At 45.3% G+C, this 13327-nt stretch overlaps 1 long non-coding RNA gene across 2 annotated transcripts; it reads left to right on the forward strand.

The window, feature by feature from the left end:
* The first annotated feature begins 38 nt into the window (after window positions 1-38).
* On the forward strand, window positions 39-4313 carry LOC309590650. 2 transcript variants are annotated; one of them, XR_014228181.1, is made up of 4 exons: window positions 39-833; window positions 1104-1300; window positions 2836-3137; window positions 3982-4313. It is a non-coding gene; the product is annotated as an uncharacterized lncRNA (long non-coding RNA). The 2 variants fall into 2 exon arrangements; XR_014228182.1 differs by lacking the exon at window positions 3982-4313 and having other exon boundaries at window positions 2836-3942.
* The last annotated feature ends 9014 nt before the right edge of the window (window positions 4314-13327 follow it).

The following is a 13327-nucleotide window of genomic DNA, read 5'->3' on the forward strand; positions in this document are numbered from 1 at the left end:
GGGGACGCTGGGAAAGGGATCACGTGGGCAGGGGGCGGGGCGCTGACGGCCGGGCGGCACCAGAAGGAAGGCGGGGGAGAGACGCCCAGCGCCTTCTTGGCTGCCCGCTCAAGCAGACTGGGAGGTGGCGGCCGCGCTCCCCTCTGCCCTGCGGCAGGTGGTACGCGCCGGCCCGGAGGCTCGGCCTCACTGTCCGCCCGCCCCCCACTCCCCCCCCGTGCCAGTGCCTGTTGGTACGTGCCGCGCGTACCCTCTCCCCCCGCCCTGGGCGCGCAGTGGTAGGTGCTGCCTGAGGGGGAAGCGGGAGGCGCGCAGCAGCCGCCATGGCGGGGGCGGCCCTCAGGGCGGCGGGGCCCGGGCCGCTCTCCCCGCCGCCGAGCCGTGGCTGAGGGCGGGCGGCCCGGGGCTCCTCCGGGCCTGGGGCCGCTCCTGGCGCGCTCTTGGGCCTGGCATGGCCGGAGGACCGGGTAGCGCTGCCCTCAGAGTGGCGTTCTGCGGCCCTGTGGGCCGAGACCCGCACAACGTGCGGGGGCTTTGCCGCCCTGCAGCCCCGCTGCCTTGGCAGTTCTGCGCGTCTTCCTCCAGTTCAGGCAGGGAAAGCGTCCTGCCTTAAATTACAATCGCGAATTGCCTTAGGGCCACTGGAGGGGCTAATGTTGAGGTAGGCAGTCTGAAAATCTCGCTGGAGGCAGTTTAAGTTAGGGCTTCTTCAGGCTCTGAAGCCTTTGACCTTTTCCAAGGAGACTGCTGGAAAAACCTGAGAGGCTTTATGCATTTTTAGGAATCCCGTTCTGCCGCCTCAAATGAGAATTGGAGAGGCTCGGCTGGGCGAGGTGTGACATTGCAAGTGTGTGGATGCTTTCATGGGTTCTGTGCAGTGTTTTTACTAAATCCATATTTTATGAATAAGAAGGTTTTGAAAATAGTTATCGATAATATGATGGGCATCAGTAGGGATTCAAAGTAATCTTAATTAAAATCCCCTATTTCTTTAGATAATATAAACTGGGTTTGATAGAGCTTGACTTAAACCAACAGACTGTCTTAAACATCAGTTTTGCACTTTATTTGTGTCTTCTCTCCTGCCTTTTTCCCTGCTTCAGAGCAGAACGTGCCAGCTGCAGCAGTCAGGGTCCCTCTGCTCCCTTCACAGTCCGTGGTCGGCTTCAGTGCAGGAACTGGTGAGAGCAGAGGGCGGGAAGCCAGAAAAGGAGACCTGAAAATTGACCCAATGTTGAAACTCACTGTAACTTCAGCTGAAATTAAGTGTAACATCTAACTCTTCTTTTTCAATAAAATGGTAAAAAACTTGTCAAACTGGGGTTTTTTTTGCATATGGTGTGTAGCTGGCTTTTTATAAGGGTATATACACCTACTGAAAAGTGTTTGGTGTGGAGGAAGGAGTTAATTTATTATATCAAGATAAAAATTGTATGATATGTGTAAAACCCTGACTTTTTATTTATTTTATATATATATATGTATACACACGTGTAGTGTCAATTCAATGTTTTATGTCTCAATATCTGTAACTTACAAGTAGAGGTGAGCACAATATACACATTTTTATAGGTTTTTAAAATCAGTTGTGAATGTGGCCCTTTAGGTGTAGTGGTGTGTTCAAGTTGTTTTGTTTTGAGTTTGTTTTTTTTTTTATACTCCAAATGAGTGGGCTAGCTTCTAAATGGGGAAACATTTTGTACAGGTGTCCTACTTCTATCACTTAACAAGGCTGTTTAGTAGTAGTCTTAAGTTCCGTGTATGATGATTAATAGGATTTGTGTGATCCTACAAAGATCCAAAGTTGTGATCTCCGTGACCCTACAACGGGACCATCCTGCTGTAGTGATATGCTTGTGGTGGAACTTGGAATTTGTTGAGGGAAGCTGTTTCTAGTTCTGCTGCTGGTTTTCCTCTGTGCCAAATGTACCTGTCAAGTCAATGCGTTACCCCTTAATAAGGAGCAACACTTACATATCGAAGCTTAATTTATTTTGTGTGAAATGGACTCTGTAGAGATGAAATACTATATCCAGGCTGAAAGAGTGCGTATCTAATGTCACTGGGCTTGGGTGAGAGTCTCTAATTAAGAGTTCTCACCTGAATAAGGTATTAAATTCCCAACTGGTTGTCCAGTAAGAGCTGAAAAGAGCAGAATAGTGTGCGTGGCTCTGTCAAATTACTGTAGATAAACATTATCTTGATGCTTTCAGCTGGCTTTTCTAGGTTGTTATAAAAAGGTTAATCATATTAAGCGAACTGTCAGATTTGTGTTTTCAAGGAGTCAAAAGCATTAGGCAAATGATATTTGAACTACATACCTTGCTTCTAACTCCCAGTGTCTTTTTGATTGGGTCTTAGTTACCCTTTTATGAAGAAACATGCTGAATTTGCTCAGCAAATTCCGAACAGCTGAATTTGTTAACTTTTACCAGGACCAAAAGTGGAAATTAAAAAGCAGGAATAATAATGCAGAAAGACTGAGTTGTTGATTTATAACAGCACTCATGCTCTAATATGTGTTTTTACCATTTGAAGTTTCGTACAGGTATCACCATGTGATAAAACAGGGCAGCTTGTGGACAGGATATTAAAACTTGATTACTGTCATACCAAACAATTGTTATATCTTCATCAGTTAGGCATCCTTTCCTAACAGCTTGGCATGTCCTACCGCGTGATTTAAGACTTGATTCTTAGGCTTGAATGTGTTTTCAAATGGGAAACTATGTATTTCAGTCACTGCCACTTCAGCCAACTTAATTGTACATTTGAAGTCATCATTTCGGAAACTGCTTGTAGTTTGCAAACTGACCGATGTACGCTCTTCTACAGGTGCTGTGTGAAGAGGGCGTACGTGCGGCTTTGCGTTGCGTGGCTCAAGCCCAATTGCAGGCAGCACGCCGCGTGGCGAAAGAGGTCGTGTGAAGGAATTGTCACCGTCTGCGACAGCCTGGGGCTTGCAGGAGAAGCTGTCGATCCTGTTCACCTGAGTTGTCCGTGTGATTTAGAGGCGGATGAAAGGCTACTCTCTGTGTCAGAAAAGCAGCGGAAATTTGGCTTAATGATTATTAGAACCAGTGTTCTCTTAAAGATGCGGTCAGAGCAACTGTGAAGATGCAGAGACTAACAGGAAGGTGCGTCTGCACGCGCGGCAAGGCGTGCGTGGTCTGCTGTGGGGTTGACCGCACGCTCCCCTGATGCAGCAGCTCCTGCCAGGGTCGCGACCAAAAAACTGGAAACTGCTCTGCTTTCAGCAGGGAAGCTCCGCTATGGTAACTGTTGTCTCCAATGAAGATGATGTTTGGGTTTAAAGTTCTGGCAAAACAGTTTCAGACATGGTTTCATGATGTTTGTTTGTTCGTTTGTTTGAAGGCAGGAGCAAGGAGTGCTGTGAGCATTGGAAACTAAGTTTTGCCGAGACTTGGAAGTGAGCTGCCGGGTGAATGCTCTGTTTGCTAGGGAGGGCCGAACTCACGCTGTGCCCTTCGTGAAGGCAACCAGCATCTGTTCTTGTTAGTTTTGTCAAAGTTACGGGAACTCACTGTAAAAAAACCTACCAGTTTGTACTCAAAACTTAGAAGAGGGATGGATGCGTGTAAGAGACGTGAGCAATATCCTAGAGACAGCGGGGGTGAGGGTTTTGCCTGAAGTGAAGAGTTTACCTAATCGCTTGTTTAAAAACACCTTGCAAAGCTGAGGGGTGTGTGTGGATGAACCAGCTGTGTTGCAGCTGTTCTGCGTTATTACTAGTCTCTGCAGAAGGTGTGGGCAGATTTCTTCTTTTGCTCATTACACTGATAGTTTATTCACCAGCCGGCTTGATTAGCAGCCCACTGAGTGGGGGTCTCGCAAGAAACCAGCCGCGTTAATTTGACATGTCGTAGAGTTGTCCGTGTGGGCTGCTGGAATAGCTGGAAGCCTTTAGGATGGTTTTTAGAGTTGCTTTTTTTTCTTTTTTTTTTTTTTTTTTTTCTTCAGAGGAGTGGAAGGAGCTAATGTTGATCCGTATTACGGCGGCAGTCAGTAACTGCAGCGTGTACGTGCGTGTGAGCTGGGGAGTCGCTAAATAATTGGTAAAGCTCAGCCGCTAATACATGTGGCCATTATAATTACGGTGTCATCGATTTAGGTGCTGTGATTATTGCCGAAATGTGCATTATTTAAAATATGATGCACTCATTAAACTTAGACAAAATGCCCTGGGTTTAGAGAAAACGAAGGAATCTAATATGAATGTACAGGTGAGACTGCATAGGTGAGAGATCATTTCATGCAACCTTAACACTAAAATTACTGCCTGTGAATTTAGTCAGTAGGGGAGAGAGCTGAATAAAGTGGGAGAAGGGCTGGAGGGGTGGTAAAGGTGGAAAAATGGCAATTTAATACATTTTAATTTTTAATTTTAATTTTTAATTTTAATTTTTAATTTTAATTTTTAATTTTAATTTTTAATTTTAATTTTTAATTTTAATTTTGTGCCACTTAATTGCAACACCAAATTTAGCTGTGTTGCGGGTTGTTTGCGAAGGTCTGGCTGTGGAAACGGCTGAGAACTTGGAGCGCCGTCTAAGCTGAAGTTGATTGCACAGTGTCCTGGCGCTGCGGACCAGGCAAATGCTGCCTGGGCGTTCGCAGGAGCGTAGCTTGAGCTCCAGGGCGGGATCTCTGCTGGCGGCGGCACGGCTTTGGCTGGTCTGCTTCTGGTCTGAAAGGATCTGACCGAATGGACGCTGGTACAGAAGTCGGAGGGAGGGGAGATGCAGTGCCGAAGAAGTGGCTGCCGCGCGCGTTCCTGGTGCAAGGACGGCAGCTTCTCAGGTTGAATTGTAACGGTGATGCGTTCAGATTAAAAATTAATTTTAAAAATCACCTCATCGCAAACTCAAGTTGGAGAGGGAGGATTTATTTAGAATTGAAAAACTGGTGCTCTTTTCTTGACGCTGTCGTGCACAAAGACTTGTTTTCTTACTGAACCATTTTCACTGAGGTAATGTACTACTAAAAGAGGTAGAATTTCACAACTGTAGTAAAAAACTTGTGGAAATAACTTCTGCAGGAGCTAAAGGAAAAAGCCCACAGACCTGCTCCCTTAGTTAGCATTTGTTCATTTGTCAGAGTGACGTCATGTTTACCTTCCCGTCGCTACTACGTAACTATGGTAGGCAGAGTTTACTTCCTAGAATTGCAAAACTGGTGTTATGTTTTTCTTTTACTAGCATTGCACTGCACACTGTGTGTTAGATTGTCTTCATGCGAAGTGGGCAGATACTGGGGGAACGTGGATTTTATTCAGCTGTGTGTGTTGGTGCATGCCTACGTGTATTGACGGGGCGCATTACCTGTTGTGGGTTTGCGTTGTTCAGTATATGCAACAAAGGTATTCTGATGAATTTGTTTGGTGTCTCTGGTGTGTGTGCTAATTACTCCTCAGTGCTAGCCAAGAAAGCCAGCTTTACCCCGTTTGCAGGCATTGCTTCTCAACGGTGTAAGGTTTGCTACAAACAGGGTAAAATTCAGCTGAATGTTGTAACAGTATTAAAAATTAATTGGGCAGCGCTCTTACTGTTCCCGGTCCCACACCAAGCCAGTTCTGCCGCTTCAGGATGGAGACGCTCATCTGTGTGAAACAGCTCCTCAATCGCTATTTTCCAAAATTCATGCATATCTTGAAATTAGAGTTAAAACTATAAACCACAGACCTTGCGCCTCTTGATTGAACAGTGTAAATTAACGAGGAGTCTAGAGTAACGGCCTCTAAATACATAAACATTAGAAGGCCTTTACTCCATCAGATTCTTCTGCCATGGTGGAATTAAATATTTAAATCTCGTATTTGCTGTCTAGAATGAAACGGTGCTACCAAAGCATCCTGTTTAATCTGAAACCTCTTCCGATCCGAACGAGATCTGCTCACCTCATACGAGAAGATAAGGGGTCTCCTTCAAAAATCTGAAAGCGGCTGCTTCGTCTTTTCCTGGCTCTGCCCGGCCTCCCCTGGGCGACTCTCTTCAGCCTTGTGATTTATGATGGGTTTAGGTGCCGGTTCCTACCAGCCGTCGGCACAGTGCTTCATTTCTTGGGCGCGTCTTGCCAAACGAGGCCACCTGAAAGAGGTTCTTCCCCTCGCGCGCGAGCGCTTCGCCCTCACGTTGCGCGTTTTGGCCTCCCCAGGCTGTGCCCCTCTCCCCTGCGCCCTTCGTGGGCTGGCGCTGCCGCTGCCCTGCTTGCCAGGGCGGCCCTGACCCAGCACGCTGCGGGAGCCCCGGTTTGCCACAGGAGCCCCCAGCCTGGGAGGATTTCAAAGCGCAAGCGGTGCCGAGGAGCGAAAGGCTCGATTCTGCGACTGTGTTCAGGAGAGTTGAATCTGACTGCTTTCGGTTTCGTACAGCGAGCAGAGCTTCAGCAGGGGGTTGAACTTGCTTTTGTTATCCCGAGGTCCACGTTTGCTCTTTGCAGTCTCTTTTTCTCTTTTTTTTTTTTTTTAGTTAAACACTGCTTCCTAAAATAAGTCTATATCAAGTGACTTTTTCCCCCCTGAAGTTTTTAACTTTTTGCATTGTTTTTCATATGTTTTGATAGAGCACGTATCTTTCGCCCTTCCTTCCTTTCTGGTCCCGCAGGAAAGCCCCCTGCCAGTACGTCTGTATTTCGAAATACACAATTTGTAGGAAGCCGGGGGCAGAAGGAGTGCTTAAGTTTCTTTTACAATAGAATGACAGCACTTTTAGCTAGAGTATATTTAAATACACAGTGGTCTTTTATTTTTGCTCTTAGAAATGCGCTTTTCTTTAACTCAACTTTTAACTTCAACTTTTTTTCTTTAACTCATAGCTTTCTCTGTATAAACTAAATACGACATTGCTCTCAAATGTTTCCTAGGCCCCTGTCACGTTATGGATAGATGGTTATTTTTCGGTAGCAGCGGTTTCTGAGACAGCCAGCCTGTGGTCTGGCCAGCAGGGTGAGGGCTTGTACATCGAATATGCTTTAAGACTGTGAATCTAAAAGGAAATATTAGTGAAGCTTCCAGCTCCCCTGTCTCGGGATTCAGTTAATGAAACAGGAGCAGCTTGTTAAGGAGAAAAACATTTGTAAGATTTTTTTTTTTTTTTTTTAATTTCGGAGTGCCATTTAGAATTCTGTCCTGCTTCATACGCCCGGGTGAAATATTTTGAGATGCTGGCATGTGAAGCAAGGAGCAAGCGGCTCGGAAAGGCAGGGTTGCCCTAGCAACTGCGGCCTTAGTTCCTGGCTAGATTCAAACTATTGCTTTCTAAGGTGTTGAGTTAAAGAAATCTCTCTGGATATTAAAAAAAAACAAACAGGTGAAATCATATTCTACATGAAGCTAGTTATGTTTTCGGTTTGCTGGTGCATCTGATTATTTCACAACAGATGTGCTTTAAGTTATGCAGAAGGATTTTTTTTCCATTAGAGCTTCATAAGTTATTCAAGAATTGAATTGATTTTGTTTTTTAAAAATACAGTTTTGATGTTGTGGTAAGGGTGGGTTTGGGTTTTTTTCCCTTGCAAGGAGTGCCGGGGATATCTGATGTGTTTTGGTTAGATCTATTCAGCACATAACCTTAGTCTCTTTTGCCAAAGAGCTGTAGGGAGCTTTTTCCCTTGTTCCAATTGTATTCTTTGCAGCTTATTTCTTACTCTGAATAATGTTACTTAATTTTCACTCTTTATGAAAAATGTATTGACATTTTCCAGTAGTGTATTTTGTTTTATAAACTGTGGGACTGTACAATACGCTGGGCACTATATTATCACGGCGTGTTATCACAATTGCGTTCTCCTTCCGCTTGCGCTGCCATCACGGAAAACGTTGGACCGAGAACAGGCTGGATTCAGATCAGCCCAACGCAGGGAAATATAACAAGAGCACGTCTAACTTTTTTTCCTGAAGAAGTCTAAAGCTGAGAACGAACACAGTGTTATTTCTCGGGAGCACTTCGTGCAGTAGCTGTCAGAAGAACCAGAACGGGAACACCTCTGGAAATGGGGTGTCTTCTTTGGCAGGGTCTGAAACGTCCTTTGAGCATCTTCATCCTGGAGGTGTCCGTTCCCTGAGATCCTTGGGGGAATTTGGGAGCCTGCCAAACTCAGGTTCTGGGGAAACTAGGTGCACCCCTACTTCTCTGTCGGCTCCGGAAGGTAAGAGTTTAGGTGGCAGGTGCCATGAGAAGCAGCACACCCAAAGCCAGTGCCAAATGAAGGGTGCGAGACAGTTGTAGCAAAGTTAAGGCAAAATGCAAGGCAAAAGTATGTGACAATTAAAAAAAAAATTATATTCCCCTTGGGTAGCTCACGGCTCTGTGCGTGTGCACTATGCCCAGGGGAATTCTCACTCGAGACGGATAATTTGTGTGTTTGCAGCTCTTGCGCGGTAAATGTTGGACTTTTTCACCTGATCTGCTTTTTAGTAGAATCCTTGTTAAAATTTGATGCAAGTGACTAATTCCTGATTTTGGTAAAGCTAATAAGGGATTCTAGGCTAAATAATGGCGTATCCCACTTTATTGTGTTCATATGCTTGCTTGTTTCATAAAAATCATGCAGTGAAACATAGATCAGTAATGCTTGTTGCTTGATCCTGCTGCTGTATAGCTGATGAATTCATGGATTTAAGACAAATAATCCGTATTTCATTACTAGCAAGTGCTAGAAATAAAAATGTACTCTGGACTATTGGTTGAAAAACAAATCCTGAAGTCATAAGAGAGGATTAAAGTTGGGCAAAAAAAAAAAAATCTCTCAAGAGAAATGTTAAAAAACGAAGCGAGTAATGACATCTGCTTAATAGCATCCAGCCCTCTCAACCGACAGTTATGAACCTTTGAAGTCTTTAGATATAGGAAATAAAAGCGAGGGGGGAGCAATATGTGAGAAAAATCAGAATAAAATAGCAGTTCAGGTTATCTGAAAATTTTATTTTCTACATGGGAAAGCTTTGAAGCCTGTCTGAAACGTGTTCTAGAGAGACTAATGAAGCTAAAGATAAAAGCATAGGGATAAAGCTTAAAGGGCAAAAGAGCTACATTTAATTCACAAACAACGTTAGCAATAGGAAGAGAAATCTTATAATGCCTGGACATTCTCCCGGTTTCTGAAGGTGGTTTCTTTCACTTCAGGGCACCTATCAGCAGGAAGGGTTTTTTAGTCGAGAGAAAAAACAATGACAGCCTTTCAAGTTAATGTCAAGTGTGATGGAAAAGTCAGAACAACCCCCCTAAAAGGGTATATTTGGAAATAGTTGTGGAAAGGCAGCTGGCTCCGTACCTAAGCGCGGCCTGGCCTTCAGGAAGGCAAATTAATTCTCTGATAATCTTCCCGAATGCTATTTTTTTTTTTTTCCCCCAAATGTACTAAGTCTTATGTACCTTATTTCACTTCTGGATTCATTTCTTAGGGAAACTTCTTAATGCGTGGAGAAAGGAATCAATTTGTTGTGATGCAGGAAGTTGTCTCTGCAAGTAATGGTTTTCGGTGAATTTAAGCTTGAAAATCAGGGTAAATGGAGCTTCGCCGCACAGAAAAATGTTGTTCATCAAGCTTCTGATGAAAATGTATTTCCTTGTTTCTGATGCTCCTGATTTGAACTCACATGGCTAAACACAGTACGAGTATGATCGGTATAAGAGAATCAATGGTATTATGAATAGTTAAATTTTGGTCATGGAAAGTAAGCTTTACCATCCATAATACTATTGCACAAAAACGAGCTTAAGCTTTTTGTTAGTTTTACTCACTTCCTAGAGTGGTGTTTTACCACCACAGGCAACGTGAAAGTCATTGGTGGTCGCGGAGACTTTTGCAGAAGTTCAACGAATCCATTAAAGCTGTAAAGTCCGAGCGTCGGTGTTTCGAAGCTGGGATGTCGCCTAGCAGGAGGGTCTGCGTGGACTGCTTTAGCGAAATCTTCTGGCGTTACTTTGCGGAGTCCTGTTCCGAGTCCCTTGTAAGGAAAGGCCCAGGCTTACCTTTGGGGAAAAGAAGTCACCGAGATGACAGACAATGAAGTGTTTAAAAGAAGCCATCCTATTTAATGGTGGGCATTTTCTAAGCTGCTATTTAATCCTGCAAATAATAGTAGGGGAGGAACAAAAGAATCCAAATTAATATGTTAATCTGATGTCGAACATGAGAGAGAAGCTGAACGTGGGCAGAGGCATAGGCACGGGGAAGGCAGATTCCCTCTCTGACCGTGCCCCACGCCTGGGAAGGGCATCAGGAAGAGCCCCGGCCCTGCGGTGCTGGGGACGCCATCTCCAAAGTGATGTTCTCCATAGGCACTCAAAAAAGCTTTTTTTAATTACCCCGGCATATGCCCGCAGAATGAAATAATGGGGAAATTGCAAGTGTCTTTTTCAGTAAACCATTTGAAACAAGCCAGCACTTCCCGCTTTGTCATCCTGCCACCTTTCTATTCCGCTTCAAGTGGCTTTTAAAATCACTAATTTTTTCAGTGGTTCCTTCGACTTAAATGTTTGCTACCCCTACCCCTTGCTATGGAGGCCTCTCTATAAAGGGACAATTTCAGCCTGCGTTATTGTAAAGTGGTTTTGCTTATTTTTCCACCGTGTCGAAGTGTTCTGGCAATCTGCATGGTGTGTAATGGAAAATGAAATCGGTTTGACAGCACCCGGTGCTATCTGCACACCTGCTTGCTTTTGGCACCGTTCAGCAGCATTGCTGTTCTTCCTAACGCACGATGGAGAAGTCTGTTAGAGGCAACTTTTTTAATGATGTCAACAATTAAAAATTAAAATTTTTAGTCAGATTTTCCCATTTTTGAGCTGGTAGGCCGCTTCCCGCTGGGCGTGCTCGCAGCCCGGGCAGCGTGGAGAGCAGAACAGCCCGTCCCACAAGCAGCACTCTCTGCCGGCCGTGCATTTGCACGGGGAGCAGAAACCCAGGGGGCTGCCAGCCTGTGCAAAACCCGGGTCTGGAGAAGTGTTTGGGGGTGACTCGGGGAGAGGGGTTTCCTGGAGACCGGCTGATTCTGCAGCGGGCAAACCTGAGAAATCAAACACTCTTGTCATCGCTAAGAGATGTAATTAAGCATTTTCTTGTGGAGTTAACCATGGTTATGGGAGAATTCTTGAAGAATTTTTCAATATTTGTAAGTATACTTAAAAGTGTTGAGTACAAATAAAAAAATTGGATTTTATGCAAAATGTAAATAAAAGATGATGTATTTTAATCCTGGCAGTGTCTGCTCTATTGAGCTGGCCCCGAGTTCTGCGCCGATGCTGTCCATTTTCATTGCTTCCCTCTCGCTTCTTAAGCAATCTCAATTTCAGAGAGTTCTTAGGAATTTTCAGAAGGCAATCATACGATCGGCTGTGCTCACGAACGCCCTTGAATCCGTTTCTGAGCGAGGAGGGAGTCCCCGGAGGCCGCCTGCTCGGGGCCAGCCCTGCGGCGGGTTTGTCCTTGAGCAGCGGCTCGCTGGGGACCTGCTCCGGCCGCCTTCCAGCGTCTCCCAGGGCGGAGGTCCCCAGCGGGGCCGTTAGCGGGCCCCTGTGCAAACGCTGTGCAGGGAACTCGCGCTGCCCTCACTAATACTTCCTCCAGGAGCAGGGCGTTGGGGATATGGCTATTTCATCGCTAGCGGACAGCAAATGTGGCAATGACCTTTTTTTTTTTTTTTCCCTAGTACTTTAGAGCATTAAAATAGCTGGTTTAGACCAGAGCAAAGCTGCCAGCAGCCGTGGCAGCGATCTGATAGCGATGCGTGGGCTCAGGCGCTTGCAGAATGAGAGACAGGCTTTTCATTATCGTCGTCCTTTACTGTATCCTGGTTTTAGGACTCCGACTTTTGCACTGGTGCACTTTTTTTAAACGCAAAAACTTTTCCCGACCAGAACTTCTCCCTGAATCCCACAGCAAAAAGTTTGTGGCTTAAATGTGTCTTATGCGAAGATTACTTCTGAATTATTGTCATCATGGCACAGCGCCGTCAGGGCCCCGATGGGCGCGAGCGGCGCTGATTGCGTATCAGAGCTATTGTTTCTGCTGCAGGCTGGGAAGGAGCGGGGAGTGCAAATACGCTGCAGGACCTCGAAGATAAAACGTTATAAATAAACATCTAAAATTCATCCTAAGTCGCAGCATACGATCGCGTGGAAGATTGGATCCTGACCACGTTATATAAAGATTGCTGCTAGCGGCTTTTGGCAATGCAGGCTCTGCATTGGAACGCTGAAATGATTGCAAATTGTCTGGTTCGGTATGGATCCTACAGCTGTCTGGAAGAGGGTGGAAGGAGAGTTTAATTAATGTTTGTTCTTCTCAATGTACTGATCAGGTTTTCATGCAAGGGTCTCTTCTGTTGTGCTTTTTTGGTCAAATGTTATTTTAGATTTGTTTGTTATGCTACACAGTAGCTCCGGTGGAAACACAAGCATCCGTCAATGAGGAGCTTAAATTTAGGGCCCATTGTAGAAATCTGAGAACATTTTTCTGTTTGGGTAAAAACGTTTTCTGTGTTTTCGTTTTCCACTGCTGCTATGGGATGGCTTTAAAACAATAAGCCAAAACGTTTGCTTTCCCAAGCGTCTCCCTGCCTGTTGGGCCCTTGGTTAGCACCCCTCCGCTCGGCTGCACCGCGGGCAGCGATCGCGCTTCGGTGGCCGCAGCCAGCAATTCCCTGTAAGCTGGAGCGACCGAGCTGATTTCTGAACTCTTAATCCTGCAAAGCCTTCAGATGATGGTTATTTTAGCTTCATGTCTGATAAAATGGGGCTTGTGAGACGCGGGCATTTGCTGCCTGTTTCTCCTCTGTTCCGTTCCCCATCACCACCCCAGAAGAGACCTTTGGAGCCCACTGGGCAGCTGTGGTGGAACTGGGAGGGTAGAGCTTGCAAAGACAAGGGGTCGGCAGAAGAGGCGATATTTTTCCCCGGCTGGAAGGGAAAGCTGTTGGTTGAACTTAGCTCTTATTGCAGAACAAAAAATTCACATGGGGAATGTTATGAATGCCCAACCATTGGAAAACACCTGCGTTTGCCCTCTGTTATGCATCCCTGGAGGTATTTAAAGAACGGATAGATGTGGTGCTCGAGGACATGGTATAGATGGACTTGGCAGTGATAGGTTGACGGTTGGACTCGGTGATTTTAAGGGTCTTTTCCAACCTTGACAATTCTATGATTCTATGATATGTATATCAGAGGAGATGCTTATAGGAAGCTATAGCACCATATAGAGTGGTTTGCTTACTATGGCTTTACCTGTCACAATAGTCCTGTCTTCCAGAGACGAAAGGAAGGAGCCTGCCACGGGTAAAGCCTTGGAGTGAATGTGTTTTAGT

This window comes from Platalea leucorodia, assembly GCF_965183815.1.
Source record: "Platalea leucorodia genome assembly, chromosome: 5".
NCBI classification, from domain to species: domain Eukaryota; kingdom Metazoa; phylum Chordata; class Aves; order Pelecaniformes; family Threskiornithidae; genus Platalea; species Platalea leucorodia.